General features: G+C 35.9%; 1 protein-coding gene across 2 annotated transcripts in view; it reads right to left on the bottom strand.

Annotated features, from left to right (window-relative positions):
* Nucleotides 1–25,790, bottom strand: part of LOC102043838 (heparan sulfate glucosamine 3-O-sulfotransferase 1-like) — a 42,022-nt gene extending 16,232 nt beyond the window's left edge. For both annotated transcript variants that reach the window (XR_004082468.1, XM_005416439.2), the window contains exon 1: nt 25,309–25,790. The gene's annotated coding sequence lies outside the window, so the exon portion shown is untranslated. The remainder of the gene's footprint in view (nt 1–25,308) is intronic.
* Nucleotides 25,791–25,856: the final 66 nt, after the last annotated feature.

Raw genomic sequence — 25,856 nt, forward strand, 5'->3', positions numbered from 1 at the left:
GCACCAGACATCTCTTTAGGAAAAGACACTGGCTGAGAGATTCAGAGTCCAAGGAGCTTCAGTTACTGATGCATTTGAAATTTGAATTTCAAATTAGAGATGGACCTAGATCCCTTAGACATCCTGGAAAGCCCTACCCTTAGGATTCTTTATGTAGCACCCCAAAATCTCAGTGAAAATTTCAGTTAGATGCACAGCAGTGGACAAAGGCCAGCACATTATTAGTATGCAAAAGCAGTAAGAGAAAATGACAGCACAGTTTGAATGCATTTGGGTAAACTAATGGTTCAGAGTGACTAGAACAGCGTGTTTCATTCTGGTCGATCACTCAAAAGGAAGAGGGAGTTCAGAGGTGGCTGCCAGCAAAAGATTGCAAGCATAAATAATTTGTCAATATAAGGAGATAGCAAAAAAACGCAGAGTATGTACTTTGAGCAGTCAAAGATAAATGAACTAAGACAACCCTTGCTCATTCCCTCACAAGTTCACAAAACATATTTCAGAGAAACAAAAAGGCAATGAAATTAAAACTGACAAAGTTATACGCTCTGAACAATGCACAATTAATCTAGGAGTGTCATTGCCACTAAATGTTACTCCAGATCTATATAATGCAAACAAAAAGAAAGCAACCACCAACAAAGAAAAAGGACATTTTAAATTGTATTTCAAAATACAGTATTGAATTTCTTATATAAAAAATCTACTATAAAAGTGGATTTTACAAGAACTTCAGCTGAAACAGAGATCAGTTTGAGAAAACTGCATTTCTACCTTCATAATACCTCAGAGGTATGTCATACAGAAATATGTAGCAACTTACTAAAGATACTTTTCAAAGAAATTTCATATCAATAAAGTCTAAATAATTTTAAATGCATTTGGATGTGTTTGTTTATTGAGTTCTGTGGAAAGAGGGAGAGAGAAAAAATCTCCATTTCAGACTAAATGAGCATAGTTTCCACTCTTAATCTCAAAGCCCAACTTTTGCCTTTTCACTAATGTAGTAAAGACTAGGAAATATACAATCAGAGCATACGGTCTGACATTGACACTGAAAGTACAAGCAAACCTGGATCTATAGAGGACAAGGAAAACCAGAGCAGCATGCCAGACTGGAGTCTCATTCCAGAGGGGAAAAGGCTGCAAATATAAAATTGAAGCAAGCTAACAGAGACAGTTAGGAATTTAGGAACTGGTTTAATAGATGCCAGGGCACAAAGTAACATGATTAAATGATTAAACTCAAGAGGTCATGTGATAACAATCTCAGTTCATTTAATTTCATATTGTGAGTCATGCGTTCTAGACTTGGGCCATTCTCACTGATTGCTAAATTTTCTGTTGCTTCATATTCAATCAAGACACCAAATTCTAGGCCTCGTTACTCAGATCACACTCCACTAACACAGAGAATAACAAGATTATGGACCATGCAAATACTCCTTCCATTTTTCCTGCTTTTTTGCTTGGAGGTGGCATATATCCTTGAACGATTTCTAATCCATCAAATCACATGAAATTCTTCAGGGGAGAACTCTTATCTAGGCAAAAGCTCCGCACTTGGGATTTGTACAGTCAAACATTTATCTTATTTTCTATTTATACTTGTTTCTATTAAACTGCAGCTTATTTTATGCAAACCTTTTCTTGGAGATAGCAACAGCATTTTGACACAGTTTTGTTCTCCAGTATGCTTGAACCCTGTCTTGAAGTCACCCTTGTCTCCTCCATAACCCAAGTAATTAATAAAAGAAACCACCTACTGGGTTTTTTGTGCTTTAAGATTGGCAGTCTGATGTTGCTTTTTGCCAATAAACACTGAACTCCTCAGCACAACTTTCATTCAAAACGTATTAAAAAGAAAGTACAGGAGTTAAATACAAGGCAAGAGTTTATGTGTGATTAAATGAAGAAAATGAGATATGAATACATGCAGTGAGAAAATTAAAATATAATTAGCCATGAAAGGAACATAATTTCATGTGACAAACAACAAACATTTATAAATCCATCCCATTCATCTCAATGGAGATGTTAATTTCAGATTAAGTAAAATTAAAACAAACATAGAAGAGACAAAGCCAGCTTTCCATCTCTGAAGCTACAAGAAAATCGAAGCATGCTTGCATCTCAGCAGTGTTTTTAACTGAAACCTTTGTTAAGCTTCATCTCAGACAGCCTTTACTTGGTTGAACCAAGCGTTTACTTGTCTTGTATACCCTCGCCAGCAGTGGCCCTTCAGGGACACTTGAGGGACTGTACAAACCCAAGGCAAACAGGCAGTGATTTTTCCAAGCACACTTTCCTGGGCTCCCATGAGTCTGAGCTCCAGTGGCTCTCTGAAACAGAAGTATGAGCTTTATAGTCCTTCATGAACAACATCAGTAATTCTGTAAATCTTACTACTTTTTGAGTGATTGTTAACACAGCTTGTGTCGAGGAGTTCCATGGTGTAACTATGGGAAACTGAAAAAATACTTCCTTTGCTTCAACTCAAACACACCACCTGCTAGTTTCACCTAATGCCCAACGTCCTTGCAGTAAAGAGCCAGTACACAATCACTCATTATCTATTTACTCACCACTCCTGAGTTAATAAACTTGCCATAGCCTCCTTCTGTTTTCTTCTTCCCAGACTGAAAGCTTGTAGTTCTACCTGTTCCTTGTTTAAAAGATTTATTTAATCATCCTTTACTCATCCAACCCATTCTCTCTTTACCTATTCAAGATGCAGGTGCAGCGCTGTGACACTGCTTGTAACCATGATGTTTTCTAATTTATTCTATTTCTTTCTAAAAATGTGTACTATTAAATTTTCTTTTCTTTGCTGCTACTATTTTCATAGCTCACAGTGAATACACTGTGAATAGATAATCTCACAGTGAGGTTCTTAAAAAATAATTGTCAGTTTGAAGTCCATTCTTGTGCACAAATTTATAATTTTTTTACCCTTTGAGAACCACTTTGAATTTATTTACAGTGAATTTCACTTGTCACTTTATCACTCAGTATCACTGAGGTACTTCTTTGCAGTTTGTTTTCATACCTCCTATTCTAAATAATTTAATATCAGCTGTAAATTTTCCTGTATAAATTTTCCTGTTCTAATGCATTTCAAATAATGCTGGTCTTATGTCTTTAAAAAGTTGCTTTGTAAGCTGTTTTGTAACCTACACTATTGTGGTTTAATGTTGTATTTTTGGGCTTTGTGTGTCTGTTATTCTTGGATAATGGAGTAACAGGCCTGCCTTAATTTCTTACATACTGATTTGTTGGTGTGTCCTTGTAAGAAGACTTAGCCAAAATCTGACTTTTAGAACAGACTAAATGAATCTCTAAGAGGTATTGCAAAAGTAGCTGAAGAGAGGTATTTAATATATAATCAAAGGGACTAGAACAAGTCAATTGAAATTTTTGCATTCTAGAGGATCTTAATTTGTTACTGAAGTCCAAGACTAAAACCAACCACACAGTTCAATATGCCAATACACTGCTTTGGAAGTGGCCTAGATGAAAGCATCAGTTCACTTGCTGAGATCTGCTCATGTTTTTGCAATAAACCTCCTCTACAATAAGCAAAGAATACAAACCCCACCTGCCAGTGGGAATTATTTGTACTCAGTTTAAAAGCTTTGGAACAGTTCATAAGAATGGGTTAAATGTTAATAAACCAATAAGGTTTTACACCTGACATTTTATTATTTGGTTAAGGCTATGCAACCTCTCTGACACTGAGCAGTTATTTCTGGAAAATCAGTTGTCAGTATCTCAGCTAAATTTAAGAACTATATTTTAATTTTTCTCTCTATTCAAGACATGACTGAACAGAGATATCAAATAAAGCTCTCTTAATCGTGTTCTTGAATTTAGGCACACATTAAAATTCCTTGGGGTAAAAAGCACCATATTTCAGTCTAAAAGTGTTTGCTTACATTATTTTGTAATCAAAGAAAACCAGGCAATATATATTTTTTTTTTCCAATATCATGCTGCAATTTCAGCAACATCTCCTTCAGTTGGCAGATCTCCCACATCAAGTCCTGAGATATTTTAACTAGATCGTTGTATCTGGTACTTGAACTTCACTTCAGCAAGAATAAATCTTAAGGTTCATGTAAACAGCTCCCTTTCTAAATTCACTGGAAATGCTCACACATTCTTAAATACTTGATTAACTGTGACAAATGACCAAGGAGAACAACAACAAAAAAAAAATAGAATAAAAGGCTCAAACAAGTAATTTTCTCTAAAAATTAGATTCTGACACAAAACATTTCAAGACTCCATAGGTATGGAAACATAGGGAAACCTTTTTTAGAAATTCCAGTAAATCTGAATGCATCCCGTCTAAATTAATATTAAAATGCATCCCTAATACATAAACAACCTTTAATATACAAGATTTCCAAGTACAAGACTTCTACAAATACAGCCCATATTAACAAGGACAGTCAGGTACATATCACCTGATAATAACTACACCAAACAGCTAAGAATAGAAGCATATATAATTAGTAAGTACTTCAAAATATGTGTGCTAAATATTTTTCAAGGCAAGAGAAAGTATTTTATCCCACTGTTACTTTGAAAGTGGATATTTGCACATGTGCTTACATTATCAGCACTTATTATTTTAATATGTCTACTCAGAATAAGAAAATTAACCATGCGTGGCCATCTGAGGTAAATAACAGCTTATGTTACCTTCATTTTACCAGTATTTAATCTTACTGATGAAAAAATTTAAGTACTATGGCAAATAAAGGCAATGCTTTAGTCCCAGGCTGCAGGGACTTTCACTGACCTCTTAATTATTCCTGTACTAAATTGCTACTTCATTTTTAATGAGTGTTCTATAAATGGTGTAGCTGTTTGTATTCTGAATCTGCAAATGTTGCAAAAACTTCTAAAAATGGGTCAGTTTCAAAACCCTAAAACTTTCAGTCTATTATTGGATGGTAGTATTTAAAGAACATTCTCAAGAGCTGATGTTTAATAGTAGACATGTATTTTAATGACAGAAATATTACATAACAATATGAAATAATGTTAACTTAAAAAAAAAGAACTCAGTAAATTAAACCCAAAATAAAACCAATTAAATAAATTAAAATAAATTACTTCAATTGAACAACAAAGAGCAAACACTGACATGCATATGCACAAATTGTTATTAAGCTTGAAAGATGACTTAATCATAAGGCACTGTTCAAGACTCAAGAAACTTCAGTTCTGTTCTACCAGCACAACTACTGCTTCACTTCCATAAGACATTTAATTTCAGTTAATTCTAGCAGGCTTAGCTTTGCTTGTAATAAAAAGCCATGTTGTGTTTCTCATAACTTCTAAGCTGTACCTACAACATGGACTGAAGATTACTGCAAAGCCACTTACATTCTGAATTTTCCCAATTGATGCTCCTTCTACAGAACACGAAAACTGAAACACTTAAATATTTAACAGAAGAGCCATGTCATTAAGCTGTGTTTGAAGGGCTGCTATTAAGACACTAGTCTGGGCTCAGGGGGAACAGTCAAGCACTTGATTAGTCTGGCTCAGACCTAATTTGCCATTAGACCAGACCACTTCAAGAGTAACACTTGTGTCCTCTCCTCTTTACCCAGCTTTTCTATCCAGAATACTTCTCCAACTCCACTTTAATTAACACCTCCCTTGGGATTTCAGTTTTTCAGATTGGGAAGTTGATAAGAAATTGCAGGCGTAGCTGCAGAGGCATGAACATTGTTGCCATCTGCTGGCATCTATAGTTTTGAAGGCTCCTGAAGGTAAATCTACCCTCATTGCATCACCAGGACAATTTCAGTCCTGTTAACAACAGACAGTGAAAGGCTAAAAATGCACATTTTGAAGTGCACAGAACAGTCTGAATTAGCATGTGATTTGTATCACCTGTTAGTAAAGGCTAAAAACACTGCTAAACATACCATCGTTTAAATAAGAAAGGTTGCTTTAGCAAATTCGAAGTCTTCATCTGTGTTGCTTTGCTTTTGTTTTCCTTCCATTTAGTCTCAAGGCAGACCACCATCTCAAAATGAATAATCTGATTAAATTGCAAAAATTTCCATAATTAATTAGGAACCATTCTCCTTTCTTTTCTACTTGGGGGTGGGATAAAATAGTAGAAATAAACTTTTCTAAGTGGGTAACTTCTATATACATATCTGCAATTTGTGGCATCACAGTCCACAGAGTCACAGAGCACTGAGGTGGAAGGGACCTCAAGAGGTCACTCAGTTTGCCACTCAGCCCCAAGGCTCGATCAGTATACTGAAACCATTCTTGACAGATGTTTGCATAACCTGATCTTGTAAAATTTCCAGTGATGGAAAACACATCGCTTCCTTAGGCAATCTACAAAAATATTGTTAAAAATTGCAGCTACTATTCAAGATAGCAGAAGTCCTTACTGACACTGGTCTGCAAGATTAATTATTTCCAGTTTTAATCCACTATATGGCACTCTTGAATTCATGCACATAATGACTATGCGCATATATCTCCATGACTAGGGATATAAAATGTACATTGGATTCCAATTCTACAAAAAGAGAAATTCTGCGTAACTGATCACAAGTGCTCCTAAATTAGTAAATTAGAGAATTTAAATTAGTAAATTAGAGAATTTCACAACTAATCAAGCTACAAATGCATTGAATTCTCCAATTCTCCAATAGTATATTTTAAATAAATTTATCTTACTTTCATATTATTTTGAAACAGAAGGACACACATTTTCATGTACCTATATATAAATATACACACATCCCCTCTGGGTAGACTGTGGATTAATACAAATTTCTAATGCAAACTATTCCCAGGTGTCTAGGTCTGTTGAAGCCAAAGGTTCTAATGATAAAGAAATTAGCACCTTCACAAATGAGGACTCTCTGGTCAGGCCAAGCCAGATGGCTCTTGACACCTGTCTGCATCCTGACTGGCACTGAAGGGTCAATATTACAGTTTATTCACAAGCAGGAGCTGGGAATCCCTGTTGGTCACAGTGAGGATGAAGAATTAATTCTCTCCTAACAACATAAAACCCAGCAGGATTTTACTTGCAAAGGCAACAACTCTTTCCAGAATTTAATACACATTAACTAAGGCTTCTTACTTTTTTCCTGCAAGGTTGTATTTTTTTCTCCTTTGTGAGAATAATTTTGCTAAACAAGTTAAAATTTTCATGGTGGAAGAGAGCAAAAGATCTTGCAGTTAAGGGAAAAGGACAGCTTTAAGACTTTAGTCCCAGTATCTGGAAAAAAAAAGAGTAACAAAAATAGATCAAAAACAATTTTTAAAAGTGGAAAAATGGACAATCTCTTTTCTGATTTTATATCCCCTAGAAGAAAAGTTTTGAACTTACTAAGTTAAATATTGACAACATTGTACCAGTAAGTGTGTGGGGACCTTTTCAAACAGCTGGAACATTATAGATTTTTGCAAGTTCACAAGCCCTGTGCTCACATTTCCAGTAAAAGCTGCTGTCTAATACAAAGCTAAATGCCCCAGGGACATTGAAGTGAACATATTTTTCTGCTGGTTTAAGCACACCAGCAGTCATTTGTAGAGTTTACATGGCTTTCTTGTCAATACCTGCTGGTCACAGTTGGTGAAGAAGCAGTTTCACTTATGATCTGCTTGCTAATTAAGCATGGCAGCAGCCATTCAGAGTGAAATTTTCAGCAACCTGACACACAAAAGGAAAGAATCAGATTTATTCTCAGAAGACTTCAATCTTTAAATCATTTGGATTCTGTAGTTACTGGAACTGAAAGATAACAGAAATTACTTTGTCAGATTAACATGTAACTCTTCTGATAAACTATAATGTACTGCATGTAGGATGAATGCTTTAACCCTGATGTTCTACAACAAAATTCTTTAAGAGAAGGAAAATTGAAAGGATTTGAAGTAATCCCAATATAGGCCAAAAATCTGTATAGTCTCCTGCTTCTCCTGATTTTCTTCAGTGGTTCATAATCAATCCTTTTGTGTTGACATCTTTCATCATCTAGCTGTCCCTCCTGTCTGCTGCCCATTGCTGCGCTTGCAGGAGGATTGCACAGCTGGTGCTCTTTGCACACAAAACATCCTAGAAAGCATCAGCAAAGCCACTTCATGGCTCTGTTTCAATTCTTTACTTCCTTGACCTTCAAAAGCCAGTTGCTTCTTTCCTGAATGATTATTATCTCGCATCTTACTGCTGCCTTGTATTACTCCTCCTTCTTGGTTTGTATCCATCTGCTGTCTCTTAGCTCATGCTTGTATTACAAACTCGTAGGCAGAAGTCTTTGGCATTTGTACAGCCCCACCCAGTGGTCCCAGTCTTGAATTCCAGGACACATTGCAATACAGTAAGTAAAATAACCCCTAAAATATTAGTTTCCTTGAGATCTCACTCTTATGTTATGCCCCTTGTGTGCAGGGAAGACAAATCTGGAGGGGCTGGTAACCAAATCTTGTAATGAAATAGAACACACCAGTAAAAGTGAACCTTTTCTGACAGAAACCTCAGGATGGCAAAAACATTAGTGCAACTACCAGAGATGACTGAAAGGCCTCTTCCCACAGAGCAAAAATCCACTCCACAAGGAACACTATCATATCCCAGCATATTTTTAAGCATTTACAAGCCATGCTCAAATTCTTCAAATAAAATACAATAAATGTTTAATTATATCTAGTTTGCAATTGCAAGTTTTCAGTTCTTGTCCACCTATGCTTTATATCTATCTTCTCTAAAAATAGACATTCTACATAATCGGAAAAAAAAAGTGCCTTTTGCAATTTTGTTGTGTTCCAAAGGAGTGTTCCTGGTGAGGAACCAAGGCAGAGAAGCCCCCAGCCTGGAGCAGGCAGTTTTTGGGCAGTGACTGTGGTGCCCCTGTCACTGTGAGCAGGGATGTCCCTGTGGGTGTTGCAGGGGAGCAGCAGCTCTCCTGCCTGGACACTCTGCAGTGCTCTTCATGGCTACTCTGCTCAGCATAACTTCAGTAATAAACTAATGCAAGGAAAAACATCTGATAGTGTTATTGAAAACCTGCTTTTGAAGAAAATACTTTGAATACTTTGAAAACTAGACAGACTTTATTTTGAAGCCCTTTTTATCTTATTAGAGACAAACTAAAGATCCTCTGCTGAGATAGTAAGGGGGAAAAAAGGCTTCAGAATATATATATATATATATATATATATATATAAGATTTAATTTTAAAGACTGATATTCTTTCCCTGACCTTTGGCCATTTTTCTTTTAGTTTCTTAATAGCAAATGAGGTTGAGCTATTAAACTCTCTAGAGATAATTCACAAAAGAATTATCTTCATTATTATAAATAAAGAATCAAAATTGAGGCACAGTGAAAAATACATTAGAAAAATAAACCACCAACATTTTTAAGTAAAGTAGCCCAAAGAGTTAGAAAGCCTCTAAATTTCAATTTCATGATGTTATACTGAAAAGTCATCCCCGAGTCCTGACAATTTTCATGTTTTTCTTGGTTTGGTTTTTTTGTGTTGTGGTTTGTTTTTTATCACTTCATTGGTATCTATTCTTTGAAATGCAGTTCTTGACTGAGATTTTGGCTGCACCTATAATGAAGTATTTTCTGCTGTGGAATACTTGCAAAGTGCTGCCAATAATCACTAATAATCAGAAAATGTCACAGCAGGCAGTGCTGTCAGTACATGAGTAGCCTCACACATGAAATTCTGCATTGGAGAACAAAGAATAAAAAGTCTTTGAGCTTTTTTCAGTATGAACTGCTACTTATTAAATATCAGGATTTTACTAAGCATGCTTTTAAGAAACACTTCAATGGAAAAAAGGTCACAAGAAAGCCACCAGTACCCTTTTTTTTTCAGTTGGAGACTTCTGCGCAAATGTTACTCCTGTGCAAAAATCCAATTCTGTCTATGATGATGCAAGGATGACACAGTATTGTCTGTGAAGCTAGTTCTGCCCTGAGTAAGAACCTTCTGGCGTCAAACTAGATTAAAAAGAACAGATGGTTGCAGAAACATAATTAAGAAAAAGAAAAGGAAGAAGAACCAGATATCAAAGCATCAGCATCTCTTTCTCTGGATTTTCCCTGAAAGAAGTAGAAAGGAAGTTTTAAAAAGGTTGGATAATCTAATCCACGTAAGATTCTATTAAAAAATTAATATATCAAACACTTGAATCATAAAGAAGAGCCAGATGCTCAACATGAACTTGGACATTGCTAAAAGGTCACCATAGGCATTCTCAAGAAATGAATATAGTTAAACAGAAAAAGTCTTTACAGGTAAATTACCATATTCTTATTCATTAGCATAGAATTAATCAAACACAGGTTGGCTTTAGGTCTCACCTTGCTGTGTATCTGCCCTGAAGACATGGCATTCCTTGTATTTGATTAAATATGGAACTTTCTGGAGCATTAAGAAAACCTAAACCAATCCCCCAAAAAAACTCCAAGCAAAACAATCCAATCCAATCCAATCCAAAACCAACTGCTAGGCAAAAGACAAAAAGTATTAATAATGAGCATAAAGACAAATGTATTTTTAAAAAATACAAAACACCTCCATTTTAGTTATTCAAGAGCTGTTTTTGTATAGCTATCAGACAGCAGTGCCTCAGGGGACAGTTTGGGATTGCACTTGCCTTCTACATCTTGGCTTGCTGAAAGCTGACATCTTCTGCTAGTGTAAGATACAGTTTATAAACAAAACAGCCCTCAAGAGTTAGAGCTACAATCACAGCAGCATAGGCAGATACACATGAAGTTGCCACATCTTCTCACAACAAACTGCGAAGTTCACCAGCACCATCTTCAATGAATCCTACACATGAATCTCTCTGTGTGTGCAGGTTCTTTCCTACAGTTTATTACTGAGTTGTTCCATATGCACACTCTGATCATGAAGGTTATGCTTAGTATTCTGCATAAAACAACATTTCATTAAGTTAAAAGAATATAAATTTCAGTCTAGTCTTTGATGCTCTTAGAAACAATTATAAAGCAGCAAGAATTTCAGAAAACAACTGTTAGTATTATTTAAATTTAATCAGAGATCAAAGTTATGAGAGCAGGTAAAAGCAGCAGAAGTTTCTGGGAACAGCTGAAAAACCTCTACATCTGGCTCATTAAAATACCATACTCTACAACTCTAACCATGTGCAATATGGATACCTCCAGTAAAAATAGCCTTAGTTTATAATCTATTCTGTGGCACATATTCAGGGGTTCAAAACAACAAACAAGAGGTACAGGTGTGAGTGAAGATGTTAAAAATAGTCACTCTTGTTACTTTATAATAACGAGTCAATATTTTTAATTATTGTTGCTTTATAAATTTATTATAATTGATAATAACTATCTTTAAAATGCACTTGTGCCACAGTAGTAGCTAGACAGTCACCATAAATGGGAGGAAACGAAGAAAAAGGAAACTTGTAGATTAGGATTGAAGAATGTGCAATTAAAGCACATGTGACCTTTTTGTTAGGCCTGCTCTGAGCCATTGCAAAATATTTCAGTCTGTAGTAAAACCAATGCGTTCATCAAGTACTATCAACTAGATTTTAATTTGAAAGTTGAAGGTGTATATATAAATACAAATGAAAGATTACTGTGTAGTGTCTAAAGGGTAGCCTTGTTTATTGAAACAATAAGCACTGCTCTTTAACACCACTGATATGAAATCTTTTTAGCAGCAATGTTTTTATTCAAAATTAGCTATGTGCCTGAAGTTATAGATTGCCTTGTTCTAAGTACAATGTTACAAAACAGATCACTTGGTGAAGTATCTCAGAAAATGGATGTGCTTGTGATACCTTTAATGTAGGTCCTTTTTCTGAAGAATAAAGAATAAACCCCAAAAACTCAGAATACTTAAAAATTTCTATTTATCAGACAAGGAAAAAGAGCCTACATACATACATTACAGGCTGTCAAAAAGGCTCATTATAGGAAGCTTATATATTTATTTACTTGTAGAACTGGTAGGGATCACTGTCTGTTACAATTACAGCCACAACACTTCATTCCTGACAAGACTTTACCGTGTCTCTGTTAGCCCACAGCACGTCTGTGGAACTCATGGTTATCAATCTGATAAATCTCAATGTGCTGTGTCAGTTTTAAGCACCCCCAACAGCTCAGGCACATAAACATCAGCAGCTACCAGGTACTCTGTACTACTTTATATCCATGCCCTACACTGTCCTTCCTGATATTCAGTTTTAGAAATCCATTTTCAGTTTCATTGCTCTGCTACCAATAATCAAATGGCAAAAAGTGTTGCCTGAAGCTGTACCCAGTGTCCCAAAAAGATAATCTAAGGAAAAGAGGGCTGAACTAAAACCAATATAAGCTATTTTAAAACATTTTTTATGATCTATTTGAAACAGAAAGCAATATGTCAAAATTTAACACAGTGTTAATATGAAGGAAGATATATCTGTAATATGAGTTTATACATGTATGTTTATTCAGTTCTCCTGAAAACAAATCCTAAAATACAAAAAACAAATTATGACTCTAGGAGAGACTTTAAACTTTATATTTTTAAAGATGAGATAGAATTAAAGCATTCTTTAGACCTAGTTGCAGGTATAATAATAATTAAGCCAGATGATAAGATACAGAGAAAACTGAACTAATGATTTTATTGTATTCATAGATTTTTTTTTGGTCTTGTTGTTGTTTCTAAAAATATGTTTACAAAACAAAATTGAAGGAAAGATGCCCATAAAGAAAAATGGTTTTTTTTCCAAGGACAGGCAGGCATGGGAACAAGTTGTCCCAGGAGGTGGTAATGTCTATGTCCTTAGATGTGTTCCAGACCAAACTGGGAAAACCCTGAGTAACCTGGTTTGATTTCAACACTTCTTGAGCAGAAGGCTGGACCAAGATACCTCCTGAGGTATCTTCCAACCTGAATTTATTGTATGAGTCTATAATCTGTGAAGTGTTTACAGAAGTATTCACAAAAGTATCCACAATTCATTTTAAAGGAACAGAATAAGGTCAGAGCTAGCACTACCACTGTTAAACAACAACAACAACAAAAATCCAAACAGAACATCATCCATCTTCTAGAAATACACACAGTATGACCACAAATAACACACTGTATGGGAATAAGAAAAAAAGGTCTTAAAGTAGAGGTAGGTAAGAGAAAGAAATGCTAAATGCTAATTCTGTAACAAACTTCACACATACAGCAAGAGACAAAATAGTGCAGGAAATAACACTTTTTGGTAGATTCTATCATCTTGCACACTGCACATGCTGCAGATTACAGGTTCTCATACTTTTAAGCAAGCATGGATAAAAAAACCTGTATTACCCACAGCATAAAGAAAATCAACATTCCATTCTAGAAGAATTAATCTCTTTCCAGTTCCAACATGACCAGGCTTGGTTTCAACAATTATAGCTGTTGTTGCTCAACAGTTGTTTCACAAGTCAGGGGCAAGAAGTGTGCTCAGGCCTCTCCACATCCAATACCCTGTCTGGCTTCTCAGACATTTCAGTGGAAGCAGGTGCAAGTCTTTCAGAAGTGAGTTAGAGTGCTCTGTGCAGATTTAATAACTCCTTCCCCAGCTAGAAGACTAAAGTGCTCTAAAAAATATAAATGAGAAAACTGAAGTTCTCTAGCAATCCCTTGGGCCAATTACACAGATCAGAGATGGAATGATTCAAAGAATGATGGACCTGTCTTTTCCATTCTTTTCTTGATTATTTTAGCATGAAAAGAGTTGGTTCTTGCTAAAGGTGGAATCAACTCAACTACAGCTGACCTAGACAGCTATATAAAATTACAAAATTCTCCAAGTTTTTTCTGATTATGAAAAGAAACAGATGATGGAACTTGGTGTCTGGTGCAATCTTGCTTATTTACAGAGGTAAATTTCTGCTTTTCTTAGCATAACAAATCACAAGCAAGTAAGTTTTCTGTTCCTTACTATTTTCCTTCATCTACCATTCCATTTAAAAACACTCACAAAGCAGTGTCTGAATTCACACTTCAAGTAGTCATTTGCAGAAGATTATGAGCATTTTCTTCATTTTTCACTTCTGTGCCATTTTCTCATTTCTTCTAAGGTTTAATTCAGCAAAACCCCTCAGCTGCATGTATTCTATTTTACTGAGTAACATACCTTTGTTGTCAAGCTTCTTAAATAAAAGACAGTGGCTAATTCCTCTAGCATCCTTGGTTTTCTCCAGGAATTGGCTATCACTGCTAGAGATTGTTAATTTTTAACCTGAGCGATCTGCTAACACTTGGCTGCAGATGGATTTCAGACACCAATTATATGGATGATAAAACACTGGCTTTTTACAACAAGGCTCTACAGTTGAGCCCTTTCCACATACAGCTGCTGGCCAACTGTTGGGTATTCAGAGCAAAAAACTCAGCTTTTCCACTGACAGCCAATCTGAGCCTCACCTATAATATCAAGCCCAGTAGATCAAAACAGACTCGGTTCTTGAGTTTTCTGTGCCAAATGAAGAATCAAAGAATATCAAATGAAGGGCAAAGAAGGCTGTACTTAGAAATGCAGTGCAGTGTACAATCACTTTCTGGTCTGTGAAAGAGATGATCAGGAAAATAGATGGCACTGGTCTCTGCAGGCAAAGACAGTTCTCTTTTACACAGGTGTCATACGGAGAAATTGGATTACCACACAATAACAAGTCCAATAAGCACAGATTATGAGTATAGGATAGAAAGTAATTTACCACTAGATTAATCCCAGGCATTCCTCTTACCTAGGCTGCATTAAAACAGGAGCATTTATCTTTCCACCCTATTGTTCAATGTGTTTCATATCCTCTGTTACCCCCAGAAAGAACAGTACATGATTTTTTTTTATTGTATTCTATTTACTTTTTCTATTCTATTTTTTTTATTATATTCTATTTACTCTCTACAAAATAACAGTTTCACATGCAGCAGATGAAATCTATTTGGCAAGAAAGTACAGCAGTATTTTTAACTTGTCTGCATTTTCACTGGATGGGTCTACGACTTGAGCACATGAGGTAGCTACTCTCAGACAATCACACAGAGTACACCTTACTTTGCCAGCTAGGATCTGAGGTCACATCAATATAAGAAAACTCTGGAATATTAGGCCAAATTAAATCTAAAATATTGATTTGTGTGTACAGGTATTTCTTAAAAAATATAATGGCCATTCAGTAAAATACACTGAATGGAGAGAAGAGAGAAGTGTTATATACTTATTGAATTAATAAGATTTAAAAATTATTAAAATTTTAAAATTATTAGTTCAGTTTAACTTTGAAAGGATTGTCTAGTTATCTTGGAGGAAAACCATTTATAGCTCCTCCCATTTCACTCAGCCTTCCTAAACCCATGCTCTTGGCATTAAATAGGAAGAAACTAATGTATAAAACTTCAAATAGGGAAAATGTTTTCCTTATTACCTTAACAATTTGATGGTAATCACTTTTCAGAGCCATTCCCCATGAAACAGGAATGTATTAAAGGTAAGTAGGTATTTACTCAGAGGCAAAATTCAAATAAGTTAGATATTAAAAGGTCAAGATGAAATTATTTCATACTTGGATACTTATCTAACTAACTGGAAGGTAGAATTTGTATTCTGAGGAATCCTGAAGCTCCAGTAGTACAATAAATTAGTTCGTTTAGGAAGTAAAATTCCTCAGGTCATTTGTAGAAAGGGAAAGAAGTTTTGCCCTAGCTCTTTGTTAAAAAAAAGAAAAAGTTCTATTAAGTTAGGTGAACCAAACTCCACTACTTATACAGATATCCTGCTGCCAGCATGGTAAGCTCTGTCCTACAACTCAGCTTCCTGAAACCTGTAGTTCTCTTAAACTTAGTTAGGAGTAGGATGAGAGTAATTCTATTAAACATAATCAGCATTTTCTCAGGTAATATTATGCTGAAATAGTGTGTGGACAGGTACATTCCCTCTAAAAGTTTCTCACCAACCCTATGTCAATACCTAAAATTTCTGCATGCCTGACATAAGTACATTTTAAAGTGCTAAGAACAAACTCACCTCAATTATACCTCAATACATTGAAACCACTGGACATGGGGTACATTCTCATACTGAAAATGTCTCATTCAATAGCTACAAACCCAAAACTTAATTCTGAATCTTACCCAAAGCTTCCTATGTAACAACTCACAGTATAGGCTTGGTTGCTCCATCTGTTTAAGAAAATGAGATTATAACAAGATTGAAAAAATAAATTTAATCTTTCTATCCACAACAAAAAAAATCTACAAAAGAAAAATTTTAAAGTAACTATTGCTATTAATAGCTATGCACAAATAACACATTTCACGGGACCAGGATCAACAGCACACGGCTGAACAGACAGAGAATGTGTCAAAATACTAATGCACATATAATACACCATATGCAGAGACAACTGATATTTTTTTACTCATAATTTAAAAAAATACTCTGTAATTTGAACATTGTTCTTTTTCTTAACCTTTTTAGCAAGGAATCATTCATAGATAAATGGGAAATCATCTTAACTGAAACAATCCTTGCAATTTAAGACCTATATCACTATTTCCTTCCATATATATACACACACACACGCACACATATATATGATTATTTCCATTTACTAAATGAGATCACAAAAAGTAAAGTAGAAACAATAGAGTAGCCCATATATTTTATTTATAGTATAAAGTAATATTATGAGCTTGTACAGGAATAAACATGTTAAAACATTTATGGTATTATTCCACAATTGGCTGAACAGTTAATTGCCTTAATCAGTATATACAATATAATCTGATTTTTTTTTTTTAATGGCAATTTTACACACTGAATATTAGAGTTCTTAAAGAAACAAAACAAAATGCTTTAACAGCATTTCCTTCTAGTGCAAGCTAGCACAAATTTAAATATCTCCCAGCAGGCTACAGAGAGCCCTGTTCGATGCTCGTGTATTTCTACTGGCTTCCATTTGATGAAAGGAAAGTGCTTCCCTATAGAGGCAAAGTAGAACAATTCCTTGGAGTATTACAGCACCACGTTCCGTGCCTGTGACCACACAAGGATTCAAAAGAAGAATGATACAGTGTTCTTTTTAGAATACCAGATTATCTAACTTTGAGTAATGACCATTTAGTGAAGATTTATATTATTTCCATTTTCTAAAGCTCTATGCATAATTATCATAACAGTTCTCTTTTCAAGATAAATTTCGTTTCGAAACTTTGGTTTTATATCACTGGCACTATTTATACCCTCGGGATAAAGGAGATAAAGTTGCAAGCATAAAAAGCCAGCCATTAACCATTGAAATAACTGTCCTAAACTTCCATAATTTTGCAGAAGAGGGATTTTAAAAAAAGAGTGAAAACAACACAAGTGTTCAGCTCTCTAACTTGCTAAAGAGGCCTAAGCTGTCAGGAGTGTTTGCAGTGTATAGGCAAGAATCTTACTTTAGGATCCAGAAACTTAGAGCTAAGATAAGAATGCAGCAGAATATGAAAATAATGAGCCTTTTGTTCTTCTTTATTCTCCAGCGCACATATCAGATTTTGAATTTAGAGAACTCTAGAAGCACCAAAAAAGTGTACGCATAGTAATGATATTTCATTACTCTACTACAGGATAGGAGGGAAAATACCATAGCCAGGAAATCAGTGATATGAAGGTTGCCAAAACTACTGGAAGACTTCATATTGTATAGTACCCATACAACGAAATTCTGTAAATTAAGTAGATTTAAAAAGCCCAACAAAACACCATCTAAGTAAACTGAACTATTTATTTACAGAATAAACTAAAGGTAGCATGTGATGCAAAGGAAGCTGAGTCATAATTTGTGAGACTGAAATAGTCTAATGTTTGGGGATAAAGTCTAAAAGATTTCTGACTGTGGCAGTCTGGAAAAAGAAACCCCTTACATGTTTATTTTCATATTGCATCTCAAGAATCTAGCATTAGAAAGTGTCAAAGCTGACAAATGCAAATTATTTTCCATCTTAAACTTGACAGTATTTACCTTTATAAGTGGTGCAATGGAAAACACAGTGCTATGAGGATTAATGTGAGCCAAGTCTGGAAGATGCTCAATAATCTGGCTGTCATAAAACACCAACTTCTTTCATCCTGAGAATTACCTACATGCCCTTCATATGTGACAAGGTCACCAAATTAAATATTTCATTATAATATTGGTGTAAGGCTTATTTTAAACACTTAGTATATATAGAAATTATAAATAACAAATTCTGAACTTCCAGTAAAAATTTAATTTTTTAAAATTTTGCATTACAAACTATTGTTTGCAAGGCTTGACTGCCTTTATTTAATAAGGTCTGCTTACTGTATAAATTGCAGTGAACAGCTTAGCTGAGTAATATGGCATTTTTGCAGCTATGATTTTAACTAGTTAAGCCATGGAAATAGATGACAGCTACTTTATTTTTAATCTTACTGTTGGAGAAAAGCTGTAAACTTTTTCCTTCCAGAAATAATCCGCAAACTGATTGCTGTCAACTGCTTGCTGGAGGGAAGGTCTGTCAACCAAGGAGGGTGGAGACAGGAGAGACAAGCTCCCTCTTTCCGTGTGTAAATACCTTTCCACAAAATGGAAGCAGAATCTTATAGAATCTTTGTAAATTAGGGATCTATTCTGTGTGAACCTTTAAAAAAATGTTCTTTATAGTATCCAACACTTTTATGCAGGAAAAACTATGTCTGACTAGACTTTGCTATCAAAGAGACATGATGTTATTCAAGTGTTCTCAATGAAACCCTGTGTCTTTGTTCCTTAAAAATGAAAGCATATCTCGTAAGAGCTGATTCTGGATTCTGAGGGATGTAGTCTGCCCTTTATAAACTTCAAACACATTTATACCAAAATTCAAACTCTTAGCAGATTTCTAGGTATAAAATATATTTGGCCTATACCATTAATTTGCAGAACCTACCTGCCTTCAGAGGGTGTAATGATGATCATTAGTATCTACAAGGAGTTTTTTACCTTGTAAACACTACATAAATGCTAAATTACAACAAGGACAGAAGTAGCCCAGCTTATCTCCATCCAGAAGCTAAAATGTTTTGCTTGTATTTGAATTATCTTATTAATTCATGCCTAAAACCCAGTATCTCTAGTAACTGATACTTTGCCATTTATCAGAATAATCTATATCCCTAATATCTCACTTCAATTTTTTTTTTAGCTATCCACTGTAAGATCCCATTGTAAATAAATACACCCTCAGAACACATTTTTCTGTTGCCAATTTCTGGGAAAAAAGTCTACTCTTTGCAGTTTACTAAAAGTAGAACATGTTTTTTACCTCTCTGAATTTGTGAAACCCTGAGTTTTTTTACTTGCAGAAACTTCCATGACACAAAATGGTTGGTTAGCAATCTGGAGAATAGCAGTAGGAAAAAATATTAAATAATTTTCTCCATTGTTGTGCAGGTAATGTGTAACATTTTACTTAATAACTGTATGTACACCTTTTATAACCTCAGTTGAAAAGGATTTGCTCTGCCTTTCCAAGTTAAACAGATGTACAGTGTTAACAGGTAACAGGAAATTATAGACAATAACAAAAAGGAAAAAAAAACTAAAGCAATTATTTTTCTGAAATTCAGATGATGAGCATTTATGCACTTATATTGATTTTGGAAATAAAAGTAAAGGCTAGAGCTGCATACTTGCACAGTTGCCCATTCACAATTTTTCAATTCCCACCTATTCACTGCAGCTTAGATGCCAAGGGTCATTTCTCTCCAAATTCTGGAGGCCTTAATACTACACAGAGAAGCAAAATTCTCCCATTTTTCTGATGGAGTTACTACAGAATGTGAATTCAGAATCAAACTGCAAAGACGAGATTGCTTCTCAAAATCAGTGTCAAGGTACTAAGTTGTAAGTACAATTAGCTCACCACTGTCCCTAGGACACTATAGCCTCATTTCATGGAGAAAAAAGAGAATCATCATTTTCAGTATTTTAAGTGCTACCTTTGCAGTATTCTGTAAATAGGAAGTAATTTGATTACTAAGTTCCTTTTCATCACTCTTCCATATGCACACACACAAACAAAATGTATCTTTTTTAGCCAAAAGCAAAAGAATCAGCCACTTGCTAGAGAAATAGAAAACTCCTTCTCTACAAGCAATATTGAATAAATTTTCCTCCAGCAGAACAGCTTGATCCTAGACCAAACTTAAATATTTTGAGCCTAAACATAGAGCCCTGAGTCTCAGTCTAGAAATCTTAAGCATTGCTTGCAATGAGGGTAGTTCAGTGTCTTTTCTCACTGCTGCTGGCAAAGCAGGTGAGTGTTAATAGCAAGACAAAATATGGAATACTGAAGCAATTTTTCTCAAAACATTTTTTGCTATTTGAAGGAAACATAAAAAAAGTCCTTGCATTTTTTAACATAAGGTACACAAGTTCTTCACCTGAATGAAAGACCATTTGGCTTCAAAAACGTCGGCTATAGAGCAGTTAATTCACCTGTATTTTGCAATCAATTTCAAGATTACATATTTCAAATTCCCCGTAACTGTAACAAGCCCAGAGGTTCATTTGACCTATAAAAATGAGGTGGGGAAATAAATCTAATGCAAAAAAAAAAATGCAGGGCCTGTATGACATATAAAATACTATCTTCCCTGTGTCAAACATATGGTATGAGTAATTCAGTCATACACTCAAACATAGACAGAAGGACAGCTGTCAGCTGGTGCACGTGTGTGTACACACACGTGCCAGTGCTATTAAACCAGAGCAAGGAAAGATGGTGAAGAGATATTTTTATCTGTTAATTTTCCTGGTCACACAGCAGTAGTAAAATTATTACTGGTGTTATTAACTGTTATTACTAACAATTACATTATTATTAATGAAGCATGAAAGTGAGGTGAAATGGAAAGTACTGGAACTACTGAGCTCAGAGGATTGTGATCAGTGCCACAAAATTCAGCCGGGAATATTACTAATTGTGCACCCCTGTTGATATTTGGGCTATTTCCCTTAAAGACCAGAATAATGGGACTGAGGACACCCTCAGCAAGTTGGAGAGTGTGGGAAACAAGGAGCAGTTGTGCTGCTGTTAAGTGGGGCCTCAGCAGGTTGGAGAAATAAAGTTCGGCAAAAGGAAATACACATACTTCACCCAGAGAGAAATAACTTTGTGGACTTGTAAAAGTCTTAGGACCAACCAGGGGAAAAGACCTGAGCACTAAAGGATGGGGAATGTCCTGGTGGGCAAGAAGTTAAACATAAGTCAGCAAAATGCCCATGTAGCAATGAAAGTGAACACTTTCTGCGTTAGGAAAAACGGTGTTAAGAAAAGCAGGCTGAGAGAGATGATCCTTCCCCTCAGCACCAGTAAAGTCACATCTGGAATATTGCCTCCTGTTCTGGGCTCCCCAGTACAGAACAGACATGGACATACTGGTGTACATCCAGTATGCACATCCAGGACACAGAGATATGGGTCTTGGAGCATCTCTCATTTGAAGAAAGGCAGGGAGAGCTGAATTACTTTATCCTGGAGAAGGCCCAGGAGGGATCTTAATCAGTATTTATAAATGCTTGGTGGGAGAGGGAAGCCAATCCTTTTAAAAGCAATTATGAGAAAGGACATTCAAAATCCACTGTCTCCAGATTTCTTTAAGGAATTTGATATGGTATCACCCAGCAATTATTTACTGAGTTGGAAATACAAGGATAACACAAAAATAAAGTTGATATAAATGGTAACTATTGAAAGATAACTAATGGTAACTATTGATGACTAATGGTAACATATTCAATGGACTTCTTTAAAATCATTCTTTACACTCATCTTACTACATGTCTGTAAACATGGTGAAAAGCAGAGGTGTTTTGATAAAAAACTGGTTACAGGAAGCCCTCTTGATACAGGGGAGGTTCTTGGTAACTTACAGAAGAAGATGGAGGAGCATTTGCACAGGCTTAGAAATGGGAAAACCTTTAGCTACTCTTCAAAACCACATGATTATGAATAGCAGCATTTCTGTGATTATTTCTGTGATGGTCTCTTATTATTTGAGAGCAACACAAAAAGATAAGACACACACCCATGCTTACTATTAACAGATTAACCTGGCCTATCTGTAAAACTAACTTGATATTCACCAGTGTCTGACAAAGTATTTTCAAAAGACCGAGTGGAGCATTAGCAATCTCATTCAAGACTTTGAGCAAACACTTCAGGTTCAAACTCAGGAGAATCAAGTTACTAGCCTCTGTATCTTTCTATTTATTCTGTTTTGCCACACAGACTAAAAGGTGCTTGCTCTGCTTGTTTGATCCTAGCACATAAAAGCTGAGGAAGACGCATGATCGATGTTTATAATTTATTGAGGGCTACACACTGAGGAAGGAGTTGGTTTAAAATAACAATATAGCGAGATTAAAAATTAAGAATCAAAGAATATATTTAGGTTCAAAGTTCAAAGAAAGCTCTAAGCATTAGGAGAGAGGTTTTGAAATATCTTTTGAAATATCCAGAAAGAGCAACAGGGCAATGTACTTAAAGGTAGACTGTGATGACTTTATAACTGAAGTTAGATAAGACTGCTGTTTAGCTCAGAAAGGTTTTTTCTTCAGTCTGGAATTACTACTGTGATCAACTACTCCTGGTTCTGCTGCCTTGCTTCCCAGACTTCTTGCTTCACACTATTCCCACTAAAATTCAACTAGGGCTGTGAGAGGACCTCATGCAATTTTTATCCTTAAGAGAAAATAATCGTAAGACTTAAACTCATACCCCTCTAGCTTAAATGGTTTTATGGAATATTGCATCAAAGCAGATGACTAGAAGACCTCCTTGAGATCAGAAGATTTAATCAGCACCTAAACAGAGCAGTGCACTGCAAACATACAGAAGTGATATTGCCTCTTTGAGTCTTCATTAAATATTTGTCGTCCTGGCCAGTTTAATGGATTCCTGCTTACTATATAAACAGTCAAAGAGAGAATTTGATTGTACTCCAAGCAAAAACACCTCAAAAGCTGTCACTATTCAGAATCATGTAATTTAACCTGTCTGTTAAGACATAGAATTATCTCTGCCCTTTATAACATGGTAACACATTAATCATTGAACGACCCGTTCTGAAGTTTTCCATGGCAGTGGGTAAAGCAAAAACAGCTACAGAGAAGAGAGAGGGCGTATTCACAGATCTATAGCTACTGGCCAGTTGTCACATAATCATTTGTACAGCAGCAAGTGAATACTGAGCAATGTTGTAGACAGCCAACTCTTCGCCATTCAGCTCCTTTCAAAGATGTGTCCATCAATAAACAAGCAGCACTGTGCTTTCCTGACCTAAAAAGCATGCTCAGCTTGTTGCAAATGTTGAAAATGTAGGCGGGTCTGTCATTCACCAACCCCACAATCCCCAAACACAAGTCAGTACTGTAAGGCCAATAAAATCTGGGGAGTTTGAACACATTTCCCCACCTCCCTCTGGCTGACAAATGATTTTTACATTTTCTTTTAGAAATGTAGCAAATGTTTTTCCAATATAAGTGAATCCAATGCTTGACAGCCAAACAAAAACATACACTTGACTGAAATTTACACAGTGACTTATATTGTTCAAACCCCAAATCAGAACTCCCATATTTCATTTATGACTTGCAAAGCCAAAGCACTGGCCAGAAGAATGCCAGTTGCATAGAAAAAAAGTATTTCTATTATAATGGTATCTCAGAACAATAAATGCTCACTAATTAATAAATTTTGACCACTTTGTGGACTGGTATCCATGACAGCATTTCCAGTTAGACACAGAAGATTTGGAAAAGAAAACAAATTATTCTCCTGTTCCAAGTTCAAAGATGAACTCCACTTTTATTGACTGTCATTTGACCTCTACCATCCCTTATTTGGTGGAGTTGTCCAGATTCTTAACAACTGAATCTCTTTTAATTGGTTGGTTATAATCTAGACTAAGGCTTCCACCTTAAATGCCATAAAAATGCTGTGTATGTCAGTATGATTTCATTTAACAATGACCAGCACTCTTGGATCTGACAGAAAGTCTTGATTTCCAAATGTTTTTCCCCACCTGACTAGTCTCCTTTTAGATTTTTGTCTTTATTTCTGGCTTGTGCTTATTTTTGTCTCCCTTATTTTGTTGCTGTAGAACAGTGATGTGAAAACTACTGGATCCAGGCTTGCTTTCAAAGTAAGCATATTGAGTGGTTAGCCTGGCTCATATGTTCTTGCTTACCTCACAGATTTCTGTGTTATTATTAGTTTCTTCTACTAGCGTAGCAGTCTTTTGCCACACACATACACACACTTTTACAATAAGCTCACAACTTATGAAACTTGCAAATCACACACTCTGTCAAAGCACACAAATTCCTTAGTTTCCTCATTCTGAAGCAATGTACAGGATCCATCTATAACACATAACACCTTTTTAATCAAAAAGCAGTATTTTTACATAAGTGGAACAAAAGAATTTAGTAATATTTGCCATTCACAGTTTGGTCAAAAATATGCTAGGCTACTAAAGCAATTAACCCCAATCTAAATCAGTTCCATTTGAAATGACAAAACCTCAGTCTAGTTTTGCCAGCAACAAACCTAGTGAAATATGGGAAAAGTCACAAAATTAAGTATGAATAATTTCTACAATATAAAACCATTATCTCATCAGACTAAATCTGTCATTTTGTATTTTATGATGAAATACCTGGCACAAGAATAACACAAACATCTTACAGAACAGTAGGTCTCCCCAGTTCATCTCATTTAGCAGGCAAGCATCAAAACCAATTACTGTACTGCCTTAGAGGCAGTAAGTGAAATTCTTGAAGTAGCTTATGACATTTTAAAAGTTTTTCAAAAGGTGAAAATAATCAAAGAAGACATCACACAGATTTTAGTTGCTGTAGCTGAGAAAGTCAACATTTTCAATGGAAGTTGTGCTATCCCTTGTTCAAGTTTTCCCCATCCTGCATTCAGAAAATATGGGTTTTTACACACTAAAAACAAGGTAAGCCAGCCTGGTTATTCTCAGTCTTTTCATGTGTGGCAAAAATAAGAGGACGTATGTGGTTCTAAAGCACCATCCTTACACTCCACCACCTCCAACTCCGCAAGAGATTTCAGGCTGTAATGTGTAAATCATTACTACATGCTCTAATAGTATTTTCTATTTAATCAGGGGAGAAGAAAAACCCCCTCTAGAATTACAATAAATAACTACAGTTTTGTTTTAAATGAAATGATGTAGTTTATATCTGACCTGAGTTTCAGTCTTTTCCTAGTGGGAAATATAAATTCAGCATTTGGATACATAATCCTACAGCTCTCAGAAGAAGCCGACTCCACCGCGAACACTTCACATGATTTATAGCTCTCCTCCAGATTCAGATGACAAGTCTCGGCGGAGCAGGTGCAACGGGGTATTTTTTCCTTCCTTCAGACATCATTCCCTCGTATGTAAATTAATTAGCAAGTCTTCCTCACTTTCGCGTAAGCGGGGAAGATGAAGCTAATGGAATATCAGCGTTCGGTTTCTCACGAGGAGCGGGCGACCCGCAGGAGGGAGGGAAGGAGGGAGGGATGCGGGGAGGGGGCTCGCTGTTGTTACTGCTGGAGCCACAGCGATTTCGACAGCGTCAGCGGCGATAAAGTGAGCCTGGCTCCCGCGCACTTATGCCAAGAGAGCGATTTTTAAACCACGGGCAGGATTTGGAGGAACCTCGGGGACGCGAAGCGAACACACCCCGCACACCTCCCGCGGCAACCCGAGCCTTCCTGTCCCCCCTGCCGGCAAGTTGGAGCTGCCCT

Source organism: Geospiza fortis, unplaced genomic scaffold (assembly GCF_000277835.1).
Source record: "Geospiza fortis unplaced genomic scaffold, GeoFor_1.0 scaffold130, whole genome shotgun sequence".
NCBI classification, from domain to species: Eukaryota; Metazoa; Chordata; class Aves; order Passeriformes; family Thraupidae; genus Geospiza; species Geospiza fortis.